This window comes from Polypterus senegalus, chromosome 2, assembly GCF_016835505.1.
Source record: "Polypterus senegalus isolate Bchr_013 chromosome 2, ASM1683550v1, whole genome shotgun sequence".
NCBI lineage: Eukaryota > Metazoa > Chordata > Cladistia > Polypteriformes > Polypteridae > Polypterus > Polypterus senegalus.
Genome location: NC_053155.1, coordinates 179,135,293 through 179,153,573, shown reverse-complemented (window position 1 = coordinate 179,153,573; position 18,281 = coordinate 179,135,293). Strand labels below are relative to the sequence as shown.

At 37.1% G+C, this 18,281-nt stretch overlaps 1 protein-coding gene across 1 annotated transcript in view; it reads left to right on the top strand.

Annotated features, from left to right (window-relative positions):
* Positions 1–2,940: 2,940 nt before the first annotated feature.
* The window catches only part of LOC120523571 (5-hydroxytryptamine receptor 1F-like), a 282,068-nt gene continuing 266,727 nt past the window's right edge, over positions 2,941–18,281 (top strand). The window contains exon 1 of the mRNA XM_039744980.1: positions 2,941–3,152. The gene's annotated coding sequence lies outside the window, so the exon portion shown is untranslated. The remainder of the gene's footprint in view (positions 3,153–18,281) is intronic.

The window sequence follows — 18,281 nt, the reverse complement described above, 5'->3', positions numbered from 1 at the left end:
CATGCCATAAGAATATTTGGAGGGAAAACAGAAGTGGATTTAGTGGATAGGTAAATCTGTTTGTCATCAACTTTACAATGAAATTTAATACCATGGTGTCAAAAGATATTACCTATCTGAAAATATAGATGAGGAAAAGAAGTGGCCCCAAAACAGAACCCTGCGGAAGTCCCTGCATTCTCTGACTTAAAGCCCTTTACTTGAACAAACTGCATCCTGTAAAATGAGGTAGGAAGAAAACCATTGATGGACAAGGCCACAGACTCCAAAACTAGCTGGATGTTTCAAATGTATTGGATGGGATATGGTGTCAAATGCGGAGGTGAACCAAGAAGTACAAGGATTAATAAGAGTCCCCTTGTCAGTTGCCCAGAGAAGATCATTTGTGATTTTGACCAGGGCAGTTCTATGCTGTGTTTAAGACAAAAGCCAGATTGAAACTGTTCAAAAAGGTTATTTTTTAAAAGATGGGACTGAAGTTGGAGAACAACAATCTTTTCAAGAATTTTTTTTGAGAAAATAAAAAGTTGCACCTATTGCAATATAAAAAAAACTTGAAATAACTAATGACATGAAATAACACAAATTAACGTTATTTTTAATCATAACTTGGAACTTTACGTTGAAACATTATAAATACAACGTAAGCATTGTTCATGCTCACAAAAGTAATAATAATGTTAGAAAAATGTCTTTAAAACAGATAATAGATGCTTTACCAGAGGCATATGATACATTTAATATATTATTACAAATGTTTTACATTACATGTTGTCACACATGCAGGCTATGGGAGTGGGTCAGTGGCTCTGCTGAAGAGAACATGTCAGGGATGCGTTATACTGAAGCACATGTACTAACCTCTCTTCTTCTAGCCCAAAAATGGAGGAGGACCCCATGGAAAATATGAAGTAATTTCTTGATCGAACCCGGAAGTCCTACACACCTCTGATCCTGTCCTTATACTAAACATTGTAGAGGACAGAGGTCAACAATCATTGTTTAACAGTGACTGCTAAAGACACTTGCTGACAGAAACATTTGGAAGAGCCATGATCAACATTTTAGTGCCTAACTTTATTTTCTCTATTTTTTGTTGTTAATACCTTATTAGCATTGCTGCTAATAAGTAATGATTTCAGGGAGACCCCCAACACTTTATTCTGCTGTGTATTGTTTTTTCCACAATGTGTAATTCTACATTGCATGCTTATTCTCAAATCTGAGATAATCCATTAAAGTGCATATTGTGGTTGACATTCTGGATGATGATTGAGCTATTTTATCATCAACACTCTTTTCGGTCCTTTCTCCTTCTACCCAGAAGCTTTACTTAAGAGAACTTGTTCACAGATATTACTTATATAAATCTTACAAAGTATATAATTATTAATAAATGTATATGTATGGTGTGGAGGGGTTTGTGTATGTCAATTGCTCTTAGCCCATTCCCAGAAACAGGCCTGGGAATAGTATTCAACAGCAAACATCTGGTAAATAGCTGACCTATACAGTCTGGTCAGGTTTAGCCTGAAAAGTATGGCACGGATCGTCCATGTTGGCTCACCACCCGCAAAATGAATTGTGAAGGTGTAATATCAGTCAGGTGATGGGTCTTGGCAATGACAACTCTATATTGTAATATGGAATGTAACTTCTCTAGTGGGAAAGGAACTAAAACTCATGTAGGAGATTGAAAATATTGCCTAGATATGGTCTCCTTTATGCAGATAAATGGCTCTGGAACCAGAATTCTTCATCATGGTTCTCTCTTTCTCTCTCAACACTCAGTTTTCACTTCAGTGGCAAGTCTGGGAAAATTCATAAGTCTCCAGCTGGATACTTTGTAACTATGGCTTATTTTACTAGACAGTCATCTCAAAGTGACTTTATGTTGCAAATATTGTAAATATACAAGTCACTACCTACTAGGAGAAAATCGAGAGGCAGATCAAGGATACACTGGATTGATTGTGTCTGTGTATTGTCCTCAAAGCATCTAGGCATTCCCAATAAGGACTGGAGGAAGTTTCTGGGGAAATGAAGGCAGTATCATCTAGCCCTGAATGTTTTTAACCCAGCCCTCAAGGAAGATCATAATAATAAATATATGAATAAATGTTGATTTTATTTAGTGTTGTGAACCACTTACAATGATGAAAGGTGCTTACAGAGCAAATAAGATTACAGTAAAAAAATTATATATATCAGACTCATGATTGTAATCCAAAACAAGACTGAACTTCTTTTAAATTCAAAAGGGAAGGGACATGGGAAAAAAAAATACTATGTAAATACAGTATTCAGTTTAAACTGTATTTCTGAAAGAAAATTCTATAATAAATGCTCAAAGAAAGAAAAGGTGGATTAAAAAACAAATTGAGGTGGAGTCATAAAGTTTATAGTCAGTATAAGCTGTGTAGCTAATCTTTTTAAAAGTTGTAACTCTACGCTTTATACAGAGGTAGCAGGACAGTTAGGCCTGCTAGGGAGTTGGTTCTGACTGCTTTCTGAGTAACTGGAAATATTACATCCAACATCTATTCAGGCAATAGATACAACAACAAAAAAAAAATAATATCCATGCAACAAGTGGTTTTAGATGAATATAGAAGTTAATAAAGGTAGCATATTCAATGAATTATCCTTATATTAACTGAGAACCATAACAAAACACTTTGCATAAAGAGTTAAATCTAAGGTAAGGAAGCATATATTAATTTTAGGACAGTAAAAGCCATACGCTTAGAGAGAAAAAAGGCTTAGGTTCACCTCACCATTTTCCCATCGGCTTCGCTTTTTAGGTCCTGCCTTCTACAGCTTAAAAAGCCAAGCGAGAAGCACGTTTGAAGATGCCGCTGTTGCCATGGAGCCCGTTGCTGTGTCAGTGATGCTGCTGTCAATCAAAGCGGAGGGGCGGGTTTCAAGTCGGCTCAGCAATGAGCTTGGACTGTCTCTCTCAGAGAGGCGCTGCATCCCCGGGTGCGGAGGCTCAGTATGCAGTGCCGAGTTGGGGAATTTATTGCATGTAATGCATTCGGACATATGCTGCAGATAATGGAGCAAGAGAAGAAGACAGTGAGAATATATAACGGAAGGGAAACTGTCCCACTCAGAACAATTTGACCTGCTGCATGTCTTTGAGGAGGCAGGTAAGATGTCGACCTCTGTCGCGTACTTAATACTGCTATTCATGCTAAGTTTTCAAGCTTCTAGGAACTTTTCCGAACTTGTAGACAAATTTATACACGTGTGGGAAGTCCTGGTAACTGTTGTGAGGCACTGAATGTGTAGGAGCTTTCTTGTTGAGGGATATCCAAAGAGACCTTAAAGAGCGAACGAAAGCTAAAATTCGCAGGGCACAGGACAAATAATTAAACGGGGTGCCCGTCTGAAGTGCTGAACAACTACACAAAGCCGCGATTACTCAGCCATGAAATTCGGTTGGAGTGCAGCATCCGTGCAATCCTTGAATGATCAGGCAGGTTTCCTTAGTGTCTACGGAGATTTTTTTACTAGGAAAGTCTTTCTTACTCATAATATTTGTCTCGCCTTCATTAAAACAGGATGCAGATTAAGAGAAGATAATATATATCTTGAGAAGTCAAGTGGAGAAAGGAGAAAGAAAGTCAAAGGGTGGTTATCATAAACTCTTACAAAGCTAAGTCACTCTTCTAAGCATATACAGTATATGGAAACAGTTAAACACTTTAAGAGTTAATTTAACACTAGAGATTTTGCAATGTGAATGTATAATGGATGGAGAGTGAGGACCTGAAAGACTATATTGTGGATGGGGACATGCACATATTGTCATGATAATGAATAGGTAAGGGGTGGAGAAAGAAAGACGGGGATTTAGGCTTTAAGAATATAGCACACAGATGTTTGGAGAATATGCCCATGGAGTGCCTATCCCAGCACAAGCTGGTCCTAAATGCAGCAGCAGTCAATCGCAAGACACCCTCATTCACACACCCACATTCTTCTTACCAAGAAAATGCAGTGTAAGGGTATCTGAGACTGAATACTAGTGCAAAAGTGATTGAATAATGTAACAGTTTGAGGAAAAGGCAGACCAGAAATATATAAAAAATAAGTGAAACTGAAAGACAAGAAAGAAGAAAGAAAATATTATAAGGTAAGGGCATGAGAAGGAAGGTGAAAAAAGAATAAAAATGGGTGATGAGGCTAAGGAAGAAATAGCGAGTGTGAATTAAAATAGAAATAAATATTAAGTCAGAGAAGAAGGGAGAAGAACCAGAAAAGGCAAGACAGATAAATGGTAGACAAAAAACATGAAAGAGATTCCTTAAGCAGCCTCTAACAAACTTACACAAACAAATAGTGTTATACCAGTCTCTGATATAATTTTTATATTGTAGGTGATAGATATAGTATCTGTCAATAGATACACTGTATGTGTCTATCTGCCTGTCTGCTTACTTGCTTGCTTGTGTTGTAATTTACCAAAGGGATGGCTAAAGCCAGTGCTGATAGTTAATTTTATATATATATCAACAAAACATTTTAATGAATTGATGAATGGTTAGAAAACAATGTTATTTAACTCATAATGATTATTTATTTTATTATATTCTTTGGTGTTTCCCTTGTTATGATTCATGTTTTTGATATGAATGTTAACTGTTGTGCCTCACTACCATGTTTTGCTCTGCAAAGAAAACGTTTAGAAAAGGCGGGCTACTTTTTAGTTACTCTTTCAGAAATGTATATGTTTGTGCCATTTTAAAGTGAATAAGAAAAGAGAAAATTGTTACATATTCCCCTTTTTAGTCTGACAAATACATTTCCAGTAAACACATTACTGTAAATAAGAGTATGTAGAGGGCTGAAGGTGCTGTGCCTTATTTTCACAGTCAGGCCATTTCAGTTTCTGCTCTTGGCCAATCTTTGGTGCGTATGATTTGCCACAGTAGGAGGTGGACATGAGCAAATGAACCTGCACTGTGGGCAGATTGTTGGTGGCATCACTGGATGTCATGGCCCGAGTGAAGTGTTCTATTCACTATGTTTTCATCCTCTTTTCTAAATTAACTGAGGTGTGTGTGTGATGATGGGGGACCCAAACTGACCTTGCACTAATGAATAGTGCCTGTGTAGGGGGCATTGGGGGAAAGGCCAAATGAACAGCAATCATCAGATAGCTGGTGTTGGAGAGAAGTATTTTTTTCCTGATGTATCTGTAACTCTTCTGTACATTTCCATCTTAGCAAATTGTGAACGAAGCATTTGATTATGAACACAATTTGATATTTAGAAAGATAAACAGAAATCCAATGTATTTCATACAGTACCAGTATCTTGTCTTGAAGAAATCCTATACTACAACCAACTCTGTCTGGATAGGCCTGGGCATATTTTTGGCCAACAATTCGATGAAGTGAAATAATGGATGTAGCTCCGAATAAGTTAGCTTTTAAAAGGACACTTCATGATTGTTAATGTGCAGCTGATTAGAAATTGTAGACAGTGGTGAATGTGTCTTTATGTCCAAGTGTCTGGCCCTGGTTAAAGGTGAAAATATTTTCAGAGGGGCTACATAAAATCTTGCACAAGGATGAATTATTACATAATTTATAATTTAATTGGGAAATGACTATTCATCATTCAGGCTCAATTTGTTCTCTCCTTAATTCATGGCCTTATTCATCTGATGATATGTAAAAGCAGGAAGATGAATGTATAGGTTGGCCAGTTAGGTACAGTATTCCTTTTGTCCCTTTTCTGTCTCGGTCACATGTACCAGATACATTTCTCTGGTCATGAATAAACTGCTTAGACTCCATGCTGGAAGATAATGCTTCTCTGCTCCATAGTTGTAGAATGTGCATCAACTTTCTTTTTACACATTAAATTATCCCGCCCTAATCCCTTCTGCACTGATTCTTGTATAAGAAATATTATAACCTACATACATTTGTCTGAATTCTGCTCCTGTGGCTTCATTACCATGTTCCCACTTAATTCATGAACCTTATACTTTTACCCTGTTCTAGTAAACTATAAACATTAGTACCCAGGTGTTTTGAATGGTATCTCAGAAACCACCCTGTGTCCTAAATATTTTCTACTCTGTATTAGCCGAATCTGCCCTCAGACAGATTTCTACATCCCACTGTTAAGAATATAAAAAAGGTGACTCTATGTCAGTAAATAAAAAGTCTCTTCTGTCCTTCTCTTGAATGTACCTCTTTAGCTGTATTCTACACATTTTATTCATAACACTTTAATACCCCACTGCACTCCCTTGGCCTCAGTTTGCTTTCCTCTGATCCATTTTGTAAGTAAGAGGCTTTTGTCCAATGTCTTTCCTAAATCTTTTCCTTTGCTTCAGTCCATTCAAAAATACCACTGACCACATTGCTTCTGGTATCTGCTGTGTTCTAGTCGATCATAGCCTTCAGCAAATTCTTGAATTGTCTTTCTGCATTCTCTTATTCAGAGTTGGCTCTTAATAACAACATATAAAATAGCATTCTCAAAATCAGTTAATGCAACTCATAGTCTTGATGGATTGGAGCCCATCCTAAAAGCATCAGGTTAAGCAGGAAACAGCTCTGGACTTGGCACCAGTCTATCATGCTCACAACCACCCACACATATACACATGAGTTCCAAGTTAGTCTAATATGCACATTGGAAATGTGGGAGAATCTAAGTATTGGATTCAAATACAGATTCATTTATGAAGAAGTGCTAACCATGTGTCAGCATGCTGCCCTTGTTGATCATAACATAACTCTGCAGCCTTCTTTTGTAAATCAAGCCTTAGCATTCTAGGAGAGTATTAAACACCAATCTTCACCCCTTCCTCTTGATCTGTCCAGATGGTTTCATTCTGGTAAAGAATTCTTCCTATCTTTCTTGAATATGACCCTTATTGTATTCTGCACTTTCTTTTCCAACTTTTGACCCATTGCTTTTCTACCAGTGTGTAACACTGTTCTGTTACAACTGCTTTCATAATCTACTTCTTTAGCTTTGTTTAAGCGTGTAATACTCTTCTGAAATCCTATTTTGTGATATTAACTTTATTGCTTTGTTTAAGAATGTATTATCCCCTGTACATCTGTTTTGTTAATATGCTCATAAGTATCTATGACATTACTTAATGTACCCCTGCACCCCTGTTCCCCAGTCTGTTGCATCACCTCTGTAACCAATTTGACCTGACTCCTTCCCACCATCGGCATTCCAGCACTTATAGGCCTGTCTCTTGTACTTTAAAGCACTTCAATTAAATTCTCTTTTAGCATTCCTCTGACTTGCCTGCTGAGGTATAGTGTTTTTTGAAAGCATCTGTGGTAATTGAGTCTGTTTTAGCCTTGTGTCCATTTTGTTGCTGTTCTGTGAACATTTTCTAAACCCTAACTCATTATGAGGTGAGTAGATCTATATGCAGTCCTCCCAGTGAGCTCACGGAATTGAGTTACATAATTTTGCTATGGCCATTTCAGATTTACTCCTCACTTCCTCTCTCTCTCTCTCTCTCTCACGATCTCTTTTTCTTTCTTTTACTCACTCAATGTTTAAGAATGTGTGCTTTCAAGCTTATTGTAAACAAACTCTTCATAATTGTTTCTGCTGTATGTTAGGTATTTAATAAGCTGTTTACTCTTAATAAAACAGATGTCTTAAAATAAGAGTAACAAGAATTGTAGATTAGCTCATGCATCACTTACTCTCCATCCAGGATTAAATTCCAGATGTCCTAAATAGTTTTATGATGATTTTATAATTTAAATAATAATTTTAACTCTATTATCATTTTCTTTATTTTACTGCAAAGATAAACTACATAACACAGAAACATATCAAACAATGGTATGGTAGTTTGCAAAAGTCACCACCAGATGGAGCTGTGTTACAGATGAATATTACACTCCTAACTACAGACTGGAGGTGAAAGTCAGTTAAATGTAATTCTTTATTCCTGACTATCCTTTATGTTATTATGCATTCCTTGCAGTAAGTGGGGGGTTTGTATATTTTATGGTCTTAGTATCTACTAGGATTGTTCTTGCACATGTTTTCATTTTTGGATTCTAAAAGTTAATAAGTTTTCTATCACTCAAATAATATTTAGCTTTAAAATTCCTTGCAGTTTTTCGGCTCGAACCTGTGCCTGGAGGAATATACAGATTCAATACATTATATATGTGCCTGCTGAATGTTGTTGGGAAAAAAAGAAAATTGACTACTACATAGATTTCAGTTTCTGATAAGATTCTGTGTCCATGTTCATCCATTTTCAGACTTGAATTGTAGAACTAAGCCTCTTGGTTTTGAGCACAAGACAAAAGAAAGCCCTGGACAGAATGCCAGTGTTCAGTTTACATGGTGTATATGTCATGGAGATGTGAGAGAAAAAGGTGGAGTACTAAGAGAAAACTCATGCTGGAAGAATGTGTAATCTCCACACTGACAGTAATTTGAACTCAGAATCCCAGAGCCATGAAGCAGCACTGTCGCCAATGCACTATGACACCTCTCATTTCTATTTAATATACAAGTATATTTATTGGCATGGTATATAACATCGCATCCTCTCCTTTCATATTTAATGTGAGGTTTCTCGTATCTTCCTCAATTTCATTTGTTAGAGTGGTAACATTATAATATCTAAGATTATTTTCAGGTCTTCCATCACAATCTGGCTTCTTGTTTTTCAATTTAGCCTCTCATAAAACTTGTTTAATTGAAAGCCGTTAAAACTCAGTTTGATGAGTGATATTTAGCTGAATGCTTTTTGTCAAAAGTTTTTATGCTGTTGGGATATGTGAGCCAGATAATCCTAAACGCAAAGAGAATACAGGTAACAGGGCATTTTACCTGCTATTTATACCAGATGTTTACATGTGGTTTGTTCTGAATGTTGCTTCTTGGCTATCACGGGTGTCTAAGATGATATTGGGGAACCCTGGTTGTGACTGACAAAATTAAATTCAATAATATGTATTACAAAGATCTTTATGTAATTAGTTTTCATTTCCAGCTGTCTAGATGACATTGCTGCACTTCTACTTGCATGTAGTGTGAAATTCTTGCTTCTTTAATCTGGACTTTTTCATTTTAAAATAACTATGTTTTTGGTTATATTAATACATTTTTCCAACTTTATTCAACTGTTTTTTATTTTACTTTTAACAAATTTACATGAATGATATACTTTCACAGTGTTAGTTCTGATTCAATTTGAATCTTCTGTGGTAGCTTTTGTCACAAAATAATAATAAACCTGACTTTTATCGCTGTGATGTACTTCTTAACCACAATAATGCATCAACTGCTTTTTCTTGTTTCACTACATTTTGGTGGAATAAAATTAACATTTACTAAGATGTACAACTAGTCTTGCTACCACAAAATTGAATAAAAATATTTCCTAATGAGATATTGGAAGTGCATTTAGGACTGAAACCAAAAAGCTCTTCATCCAGCAAAGAATTATGGGCATCTGAAGCAAACTGATAAGTCATATAGTTGAAGCAGAAACCTTGACAGCCTTTAAAAAGTGCCTGGATGAGATTTTGGGAGAGATTAGCAATTGGCTAAACCAACGAGCTTGATGGACTGAGTGGTCTGCTCTCATTTGTCAACTTTCTTATGTATGTTCTTGTGTACATTCAATGAGATGTAAGATGTAAGCACATCCTCTACATTTTGTTTCATAGTGCAGTTGGCTTTCATTCAGAACAAGGCAGAAATTCCTCAAAAATATAATTTACTACAGCCATTCCCTTATTCAGAGTCTTGTGGTGATGAAATGTGGAATTAGTCCAACTTCTTATGCAAGCTATGGAATAACTACCTATGTAAGTTGTCTGTTTTTTTCGTTGTGAGATTGTCCTTTCCTGTTAGCATTTTGTTTTGGGGTGACTGGTGTTATATATCCGTATTTTCTGTATACGTTTTAACACAAACAAATTCCACAGGGTGATGAACAACAGGAACACTTTATTTTACAAACTGAACGAAACGCAAACGCTATTATGCTTCTCACACACGTGCCTCTCTATTGCTTCTTTCACACACACTGCTCTAAACTCCACACCCCCTTATTTATATTACACATGCGCACACAACCATTTCCTTTACCATATAATAACATTTACAAATGAAGATGTATACATAACACTCCTCCCCCTTAAGTTTAACAGGTAATTTTTTTTTTTAAACATATTCTATATTCTATACACATTCCACCTCAAATTTTACACAGAGGTATTATACAGACAGAATACAGGATGAAAACTGTCGCCCCCAGTCCTTAACCCATAGTTCAAGGAATTATTTGGCCCTTATCCTGAGAACTGAATTCCTATCAAAACCTCAATGTATTAAGTCAGCTTCTTAATAACTGAGTCTTTGTGGAGGCCTTCTCTCCCTAAATGGATAGCTCTTCTCTTTTAAAAATGTAGAGGAATCTGCTTCTTCCATTTCAGGAATTGGTGCATTCCCTTCATCTAAATGAACACTGTCCAGAGGTATGTTCTCAGTGTTGTGTACCTTGGAAGCGTCTATCATAACTGAGCTGCTTTGGCTACTTTGAGTTCCTGAGGCAACTGCTTTTGGTCCATCTAATGAAAGTGGTGAACTTAAAATCATGGGTTCCACGTTTCCACTATTTGCCACACTGGCTTCATCTTTCCGTAGATGATCCAAGTGGACTCGTCTAAGTTCTCCATTTACATTGACTACAAAACTCCTTGGCCCTTGTTTTCTGCAAACATGTCCTCTAATCCATTTTTCTTTCCCCCCTTTCCAGTTTTTTACCCAAACTACATCATTCTGTGAGATGTGACGTTCCATACATCCGGATTTGTCATGAATGTGTTTTTCATGGTTTTGTTTATCTGTTATTGTTTGTTCCATGTTTGGTTTTAGCAGGGAGAGTCTAGTTCTAATTTCTCTTTTTAAAACAGTTCTGCAGGTGAATGACCCGTGACTGAATGAGGAGTGCTTCTATACATTATCAGAAAGTTTGCTAAACGGTGTGATGTGTCTTGGCACCTTCCAACACATCCTTTTCAAGTGCCCTTTTCAAAATGTGTACACTTCGTTCAGCTGCACCATTTGTAGCTGCATGGTATGAAGGAATCAAAGTGTGTTTAATGCCATTTGATTGTATAAATCTCCTAAGTTCTTCTGACACAAACTGTGGTCCATTGTCCGATACCAGCTCTTCCGGAATTCCATATGCTGCAAATAATATTCTCAAAGTTTCAATTGTCAGGGTTGTTGTTAGCCTAGTCAGAGGGAAAACCTCAAGCCGCTTAGAATGGCTATCAATAAGGACTAGAAAATACTGCTGGTCTTTCTCAGCAAAGTCCACATGAACTCTCTGCCATACTCTAGTAGGCCATTTCCAATAGTGCAAAGGGGCAGGTGGTGGCTGGTTACGTACTGCACAACATGCATCACACTGATTTACTTTTTTTTCAATTTCACTGTCCATATTTGGCCACCATAAATAGCTTTGTGCCAAAACTTTCATTCTGCACATTCCCAGGTGTGATTCATACAATTCTTTAAGTAATTGCTCACGATACATGGGTGGTATAATTACTCTGCGACCCCAAAGTACACATCCTTGCTCAGTTGAGAGTTGATGCCTCCGAATAAAAAAAGTTGCAACAGCAAATTTTGCACCTTATCTGGCCACCCATTTAAAGTTAAATCAAGCACTTTAGATAATATTGGATCATGTTTGGTTTCTTTTGCAATATCAGTAGCTTTTACAGGAAGCTCATTTGTGTTAGACAATGTCCAAATGTCTGCAGTTTCTGCATCTACGTTTTCCCTTTGCTGCTAAGGTAATCTTGATAAAGCATCAGCATTGCTATGTTCTGCAGATTTTCTGTACTGAATGTCATAGTTATATGCAGACAGAATGACAGACCACCTCTGCATTCTAGCAGCAGCTAAGGTAGGTACTGCTGTTTTAGGACCTAGAATCGACAACAGAGGTTTGTGGTCTGTGAGCAATGTGAACCTTCGGCCATATAAATATTTGTGAATTTTTTTTACCCCAAAAATCAAAGCTAATGCCTCTTTTTCGATCTGGGCATAGTTTTTCTCACTAGAGCTTACCAACTGACTACCATCTTTATTTATTGTTTTTTAATATTATTTTTTCTACTCTAGGGTACCTTGTCTATTTAATTATGCGAAACATATTCCAAGAATATGCACTTAGTGGCTGGCATGCCTCTTTTGTGATTCCAGAAGGTATATGAGATTGTCACACATTTATCCAGAGGTGAGTGACAATAAAAACCTGAATGGGAGTATGGATAGTGAAATTAATCTAGTTTCAAATAGTGAGACAGCCAGTTCACAATGCTGGTTAAAACTAAGGTGTTTCCCCTGTGACATAAAAATAAAAATAATAACGTATGCTAATAGGACATTGATCAAATGATTTTTTTTCTCAAAAGTGAAAATGGGGGCCCGGTGTCTATTCACAAATTTCTACATATTTCTGAGTGAAGAGTATCTGTTAAGTACACTTCCCCACCATTTCCACTGGGATCCTATGATTCGTATATTTTTTCTTGAAATACTGTAGTGTCTGGTGGAATAATTAATGAAGAAACTGACTGACGTTCCATGCAAATCAGGGCCTCTTTAGGCCAAGAGATGCAAGTGATTATGAGGACATGAAAGGATGAATCAGCAGTTTTCCAGTTTGGGTAGATATGCAAATAACCTTTGAATAAAAAGGGGATGCAGCAGGAGATATGGGGTCTTTTTTGAAATGTGGAAGTTGTTGTAAACAATGTAGAGAGAAAATGAGTAGGGAAAAGCTAACTAATGCTAAAATTATGCTAATAAGAAAGCCAAGGGAAGAGGTGCTTTAGATTGTAATGCTGGAAATGGCAGTAAGAGCAGGCAGGCTGGTTGGCATGCCATGGGGCCAGAACATGAGAGCAGTGAGGATGGTGTCCCTCTAAGGCTGCAACACTGGGTGTATGTAAAAATAGTTAGTTTCTTCCTTTGTGTTTTTTGTGTTAATAAAAAGTCAACAACTCTATCTCCTTTGTCAATATTTTCTTCCTCTGGATATTTGCATCCCAGGTCATATAAATTTCTAAAACTGGAAGTTAACATCTATTGCTTTGATTTTTCCCCTTTTTATTTAAAAAAGGTTATTTATGCGGTGTTCTGACATTCACTGCACATCTCATTAATTTACCATGTCACTAACAGTGTATTGAATGTCACCATTATCTTTTAAAAGTATATTTTTTTAACATTTTAAAAATATTAAATAAGTATATTTTGCCAATGTAAGCATTTCCTACCTGTGTTAGCTATTTATTCATAAAAACATAAGGCAGGATGAAGTATTGCCTTCACAAAAAGAAATAAAAAGAAAATCTCTAGAGTACAGTCAGGCACATTGGTCTTCTCTACATAACACACCTGCAACTTTACTTTTTACATCTGAAAATGTAAATGGAAGAAAATATGATATGCAGGTGATAATTGTTTAAAGGAACTGGTATTATTCCTTCAGCATTTTTGAGCAAAAAGGCACACACTGTAGCAAGGTGCAAATGTCTTTCAAAATGAACTTAACAGCCTGGTGACAAATTCAAAGGACACAATGTGAATCCCATTTTTAGATTTTGCTTTTTTAATTTGATGAATTACTAATTTGTACCTGTCTGATCTAGTTACATTATCATTATATTTAGAAATGTATAGATCAGACATTATTTAACCACTGAGACTTTTATTTTTATCAAAGGTTAATAAAGTTGCTAGCTTTCTAAAATTCAATGTAAGCATAAGAGAAGTGAACTGTGAGTTGAACAGCAGAACAGCAGGCAATGAGGCTATGTGCATCCTAAGCAGAATACTTAAGGCTTGATTAATAATAGTTAAGAATGTATAAAGAAGACAATTAGCACTTGTTATCTTATTATTTGTTGGTTTTGAGTGAAAACAATTACTGTATAGTAAGTACCTTTCCTGAAGATGCATTTTAATATTCTTCTATACTAATTTACCAGAGGGTTGTGTCATTGATTCTGATGTTTGTATGGCAAAGTAAATACTTAATACCTCCTTGGAAAGTGATACTTTAATAGAGATTTTTGTGGGATAATAGTTATTTTGCAAATGGTAGCAATTTTTCAACAGGTGAGCTTGAGTGTTGCAGTGTACTTAATGGTTAGGAGTTGCCATTCAAACTAGCAGCAAAGAAAATAAATACGCAATACTTAAATCTAGCAGTCAGTCCATCTCTACACAGTGTCTGATAAATACAATGGATAATTTTTTTGTTTATTACACTTATTTATACTCAGTAAACTTTGATTTCCTGAACTGATGACCAATTTACATTCTCATGCAGCATCACGTCACATTTACATTTAAGTTTATTTACACTGTTAATTCCTGCTTAAAATGACATGTTTATGAACTGTTCACCATGTGTAAGTCCTTCTGGGTGATGAGTGGTTCTGATATTTTCTTACAGTCCCCAGCCCAACTGAATTTAAAGCATTTGTAATTACAGTTAAGCATATATAGAAGATATGAGCTATATGTTTCCAAATTTGCTGGAAATGTCTTTTATTGGGTAATACAGCAGGATGACAACAGTATATGATTGGAAATTAATTTTATGATTAAAGATGGTATCCATAAACCATCATTGACTTCTTCTAGCACTCAATATCTAACAGAAGAAAGTATTTTCATTGGTTTTAATTGCACATTTTGAAACAATTTTGCAAAGTAAACCAAAGAATAGTGCCATCGCCAGTTAGTCAACAGTTTTGATTATGAGAAAGGGACATGTAACATAACATTGTCTGTGGTCTACGAGCTAGAATTCATGTACATTCTTTAAATTACATCATAAACATACAGTATACTGTATATGAGTCTGGACTGGGGGGTATTTTTAATTGTGTGTTACTCGTCCAGAGTTAGGTTCAGAATGTTTTGTGGATGACTTGAACATAGTAACTGAAAAGGTGAGAATAACTGGGAAGCTTGCCACTCCTTTTAAGGTACACACCTTTGTGTGACCTTCTGGAGTAACTTTTTGAGGGGGCCTCCAAGCTTTACAGTATATACCTTTGAGTTTCACCAAGTCTAAATTTGACATTGCAAGTACCCACTTCTATACAGCAAATTCAAGGTTAGGTAACCTTTAGTTCATTGCTGTTTAACTTGTTAATCATTTATCAGTATGAAGCTTTAGGGTTACACACTGTAGTAAACATTTGACTATATATGCAGGGCTCGAAATCCGCCATAGGATTGCGGGTATCCCACACAAATTAAATAATGCCCAGAAGTTCTAATTTCTAATCCAAGAATCTGTCACATTTATTTTTTTGGTAAGTAGTCTTTCTTGATTGTTGCAAGACTAGTCAACATCTTTTTAAAAAGTCCATTATATATTAGTGTTGAAGTTTTTATGTATTAATTAATTAATTTATCTTTTTCATTGTCTATGGTTTGTTAAGCTAAAATGTATTGAATATGACCTCTTTGATACAGTTTGTCTTGACCAGACCACAGAGCTGCAGAACGGAGCAGCAGGAGCCAATGAGGCTTGGCACGAGGTGCCTTTTGGTTAAACTGAGCTATGGTTGAAACTCAACTAAACATTGTTAAAGTGAAGGCTAAAACAGGCTGAAATATATTCTTATGTTAAAAATAAATACAAACATTCCAGAAATTAATTTTTGTGAAGCTGTATTCAGGTTCATTCCTATTTGTTTGATGAACCAACAACTGCCAATTTGTAACTACACTGAGACATGTAATCGTCATTTCTTTAAAATGTTTATGGTGAGCCGACTGCCTATAAACCTGAATTCAGTGGCACAAACAAATAAGAAATAATGCTCAAGAACACCCTTTAAAAAAATTGATTGCTGATATACAGTCAGATCTGTAACTATTTGGACAGTGACACAATTTTCATAATTGTGGCTCTGTACCCCACCACAGTAGATTTGAAACAAAGCATCAAGGGGTTTTACAAAAATATTGTATGAGCTATTTAGAAAAGACAGAAATTTTTATACATGGCCCCCTGTTTTCAGAGGGCTCCAAAGTATTTGGACAAACTAACATAATCATAAATATAATGATCTTTTTCAATTATTGACTGAAAATACTTTATGGTCAATGACTGCTTGAAGTCTGGAACCCATGTCTTTCTCCAAATGCTGGGTTCCCACCCTAGTATGTTTTGGCTCATTGTCTGTCTGTACCATGAAGCATCGTCCTATCAATTTTCCAGCAATTTGCTGACTATGAGCAGATTGCATTGGTCTATACATTTCAGAATTCATCCTGCTACTTTTGCCAACAGTCATATCATCTATAAACACTAATGACTGACTTTCACTTGCAGCCATGCATGATCATGCCATAAAACTGCATCTACCATGTTTCACAGATGATATGGTATGCATTGGATCATGAGTCGTTTCTTCTCTTCTCTTTCCAACATTCTGGTATATATTGATCTTAGTTTCCCTTGTCTAAAGAAAATTGTTCCAGAATAAGACAGACTTTAAAAAAAAGTTTTTTCTAGCAAAGTTTAATAAGTCATTCCTATACTTCAGGTTTAGATAGATAGATAGATAGATAGATAGATAGATAGATAGATAGATAGATAGATAGATAGATAGATAGATAGATAGATAGATAGATACTTTATTAATCCCAAGGGGAAATTCACATACTTCAGCAGCAGCATACTGATAAAGAACAATATTAATTTAAAGAGTGATAGCAATGAAGGTATAACAGACAGACAATAATTTTGTATAATATTAATGTTTACCCCCCACCCTGGGTGGAATTGAAGAGTCGCATAGTGTGGGGGAGGTACGATCTCCTCAGTCTGTCAGTGGAGCAGGACAATGACCAGTCTATCGCTGAAGCTGCTCCTCTGACTGAAAATGATCCTGTTCAGTGGATGCAGTGGATTTTCCATTATTGACAGGAGCTTGCCCAGTGCCCGTTGCTCTGCCACACATGTCAAACTGTCCAGCTCCGTGTCTACAATAGAGCCTGCCTTCCTCACCAGTTTGTCCAGGTGTGAGGCATTCCTCTTCTTTATGCTGCCTCCCCAGCACACCACAGTGTAGAAGAGGGCGCTCACCGCAACTGTCTGATAGAACATCTGCAGCATGCAGATGTTGAAGGACGCTAGCCTTCTAAGGAAGTATAGTCGACTCTGTCCTTTCTTACACAGAGCATAAGTATTGGCAGCCCAGTCCAATTTATCATCCAACTGCACTCCCAGGTATTTATAGGTCTGCACCCTCTGCACACAGTCACCTCTGATGATCACGGGGTCCATGAGGGGCCTGGGCCTCCTAAAATCCACCACCAGCTCCTTGGTTTTGCTGGTGTTCAGGTGAAGGTGGTTTGAGTTGCACCATTTAACAAAGTCTTTGATTAGTTTCCTATACTCTTCCTCCTTCCCACCCCTGATGCAGCCCACAATAGCAGTGTATTCTGTAAACTTTTGCACATGGCAGGACTCCGAGTTGTATTGGAAGTCCGATGTATATAGGCTGAACAGGACCAGAGAAAGTACAGTCCCCTGCGGTGCTCCTGTGTTGCAGACCACAATGTCAGACCTGCAGTTCCCAAGATGCACATACTGAGGTCTGTCATAAGGATAGTCCATGATCCATGCTACCAGATATGAATCTACTCCCATCTCTGTCAGCTTGTCCCTAAGAAGCAGAGGCGGGATGTTGTTGAAGGCGCTAGAGTGTCCAGAAATATAATTCTTACAACACCACTACCTTTGTCCAAGTGGGAGAGAGATCGGTGTAGCATATAGATGATGGCATTCTCCGCTCCCACCTTCTCCTGGTATGTGAACTGCACAGGGTCGAGAGCGTGGCGGACATGTGGCCTCAGGTGGTGAAGCAGCAGCCGCTCCATGGTCTTCATCACATGTGACGTCAGAGAGACAGGCCGGAAGTCGTTCAGCTCACTAGGATGTGATACCTTTGGGACTGGGGTGATGCAAGATGTTTTCCAAAGCCTCTGGACTCTTCCCTGTTCCAGGCTCAGGTTGAAGATGCGCTGTAGAGGACACCCCAGCTCCAATGCACAGGCCTTCAGCAGTCGTGGCGATACTCCATTTGGACTTGCTGCTTTGCTGGCACAAAATCTCCTCAGCTCTCTGCTTACCTGGGCTGCTGTAATTGTGGGTTGTGGGAAACTCTCTCCTATGTTGGTATCAGCAGAAGAAT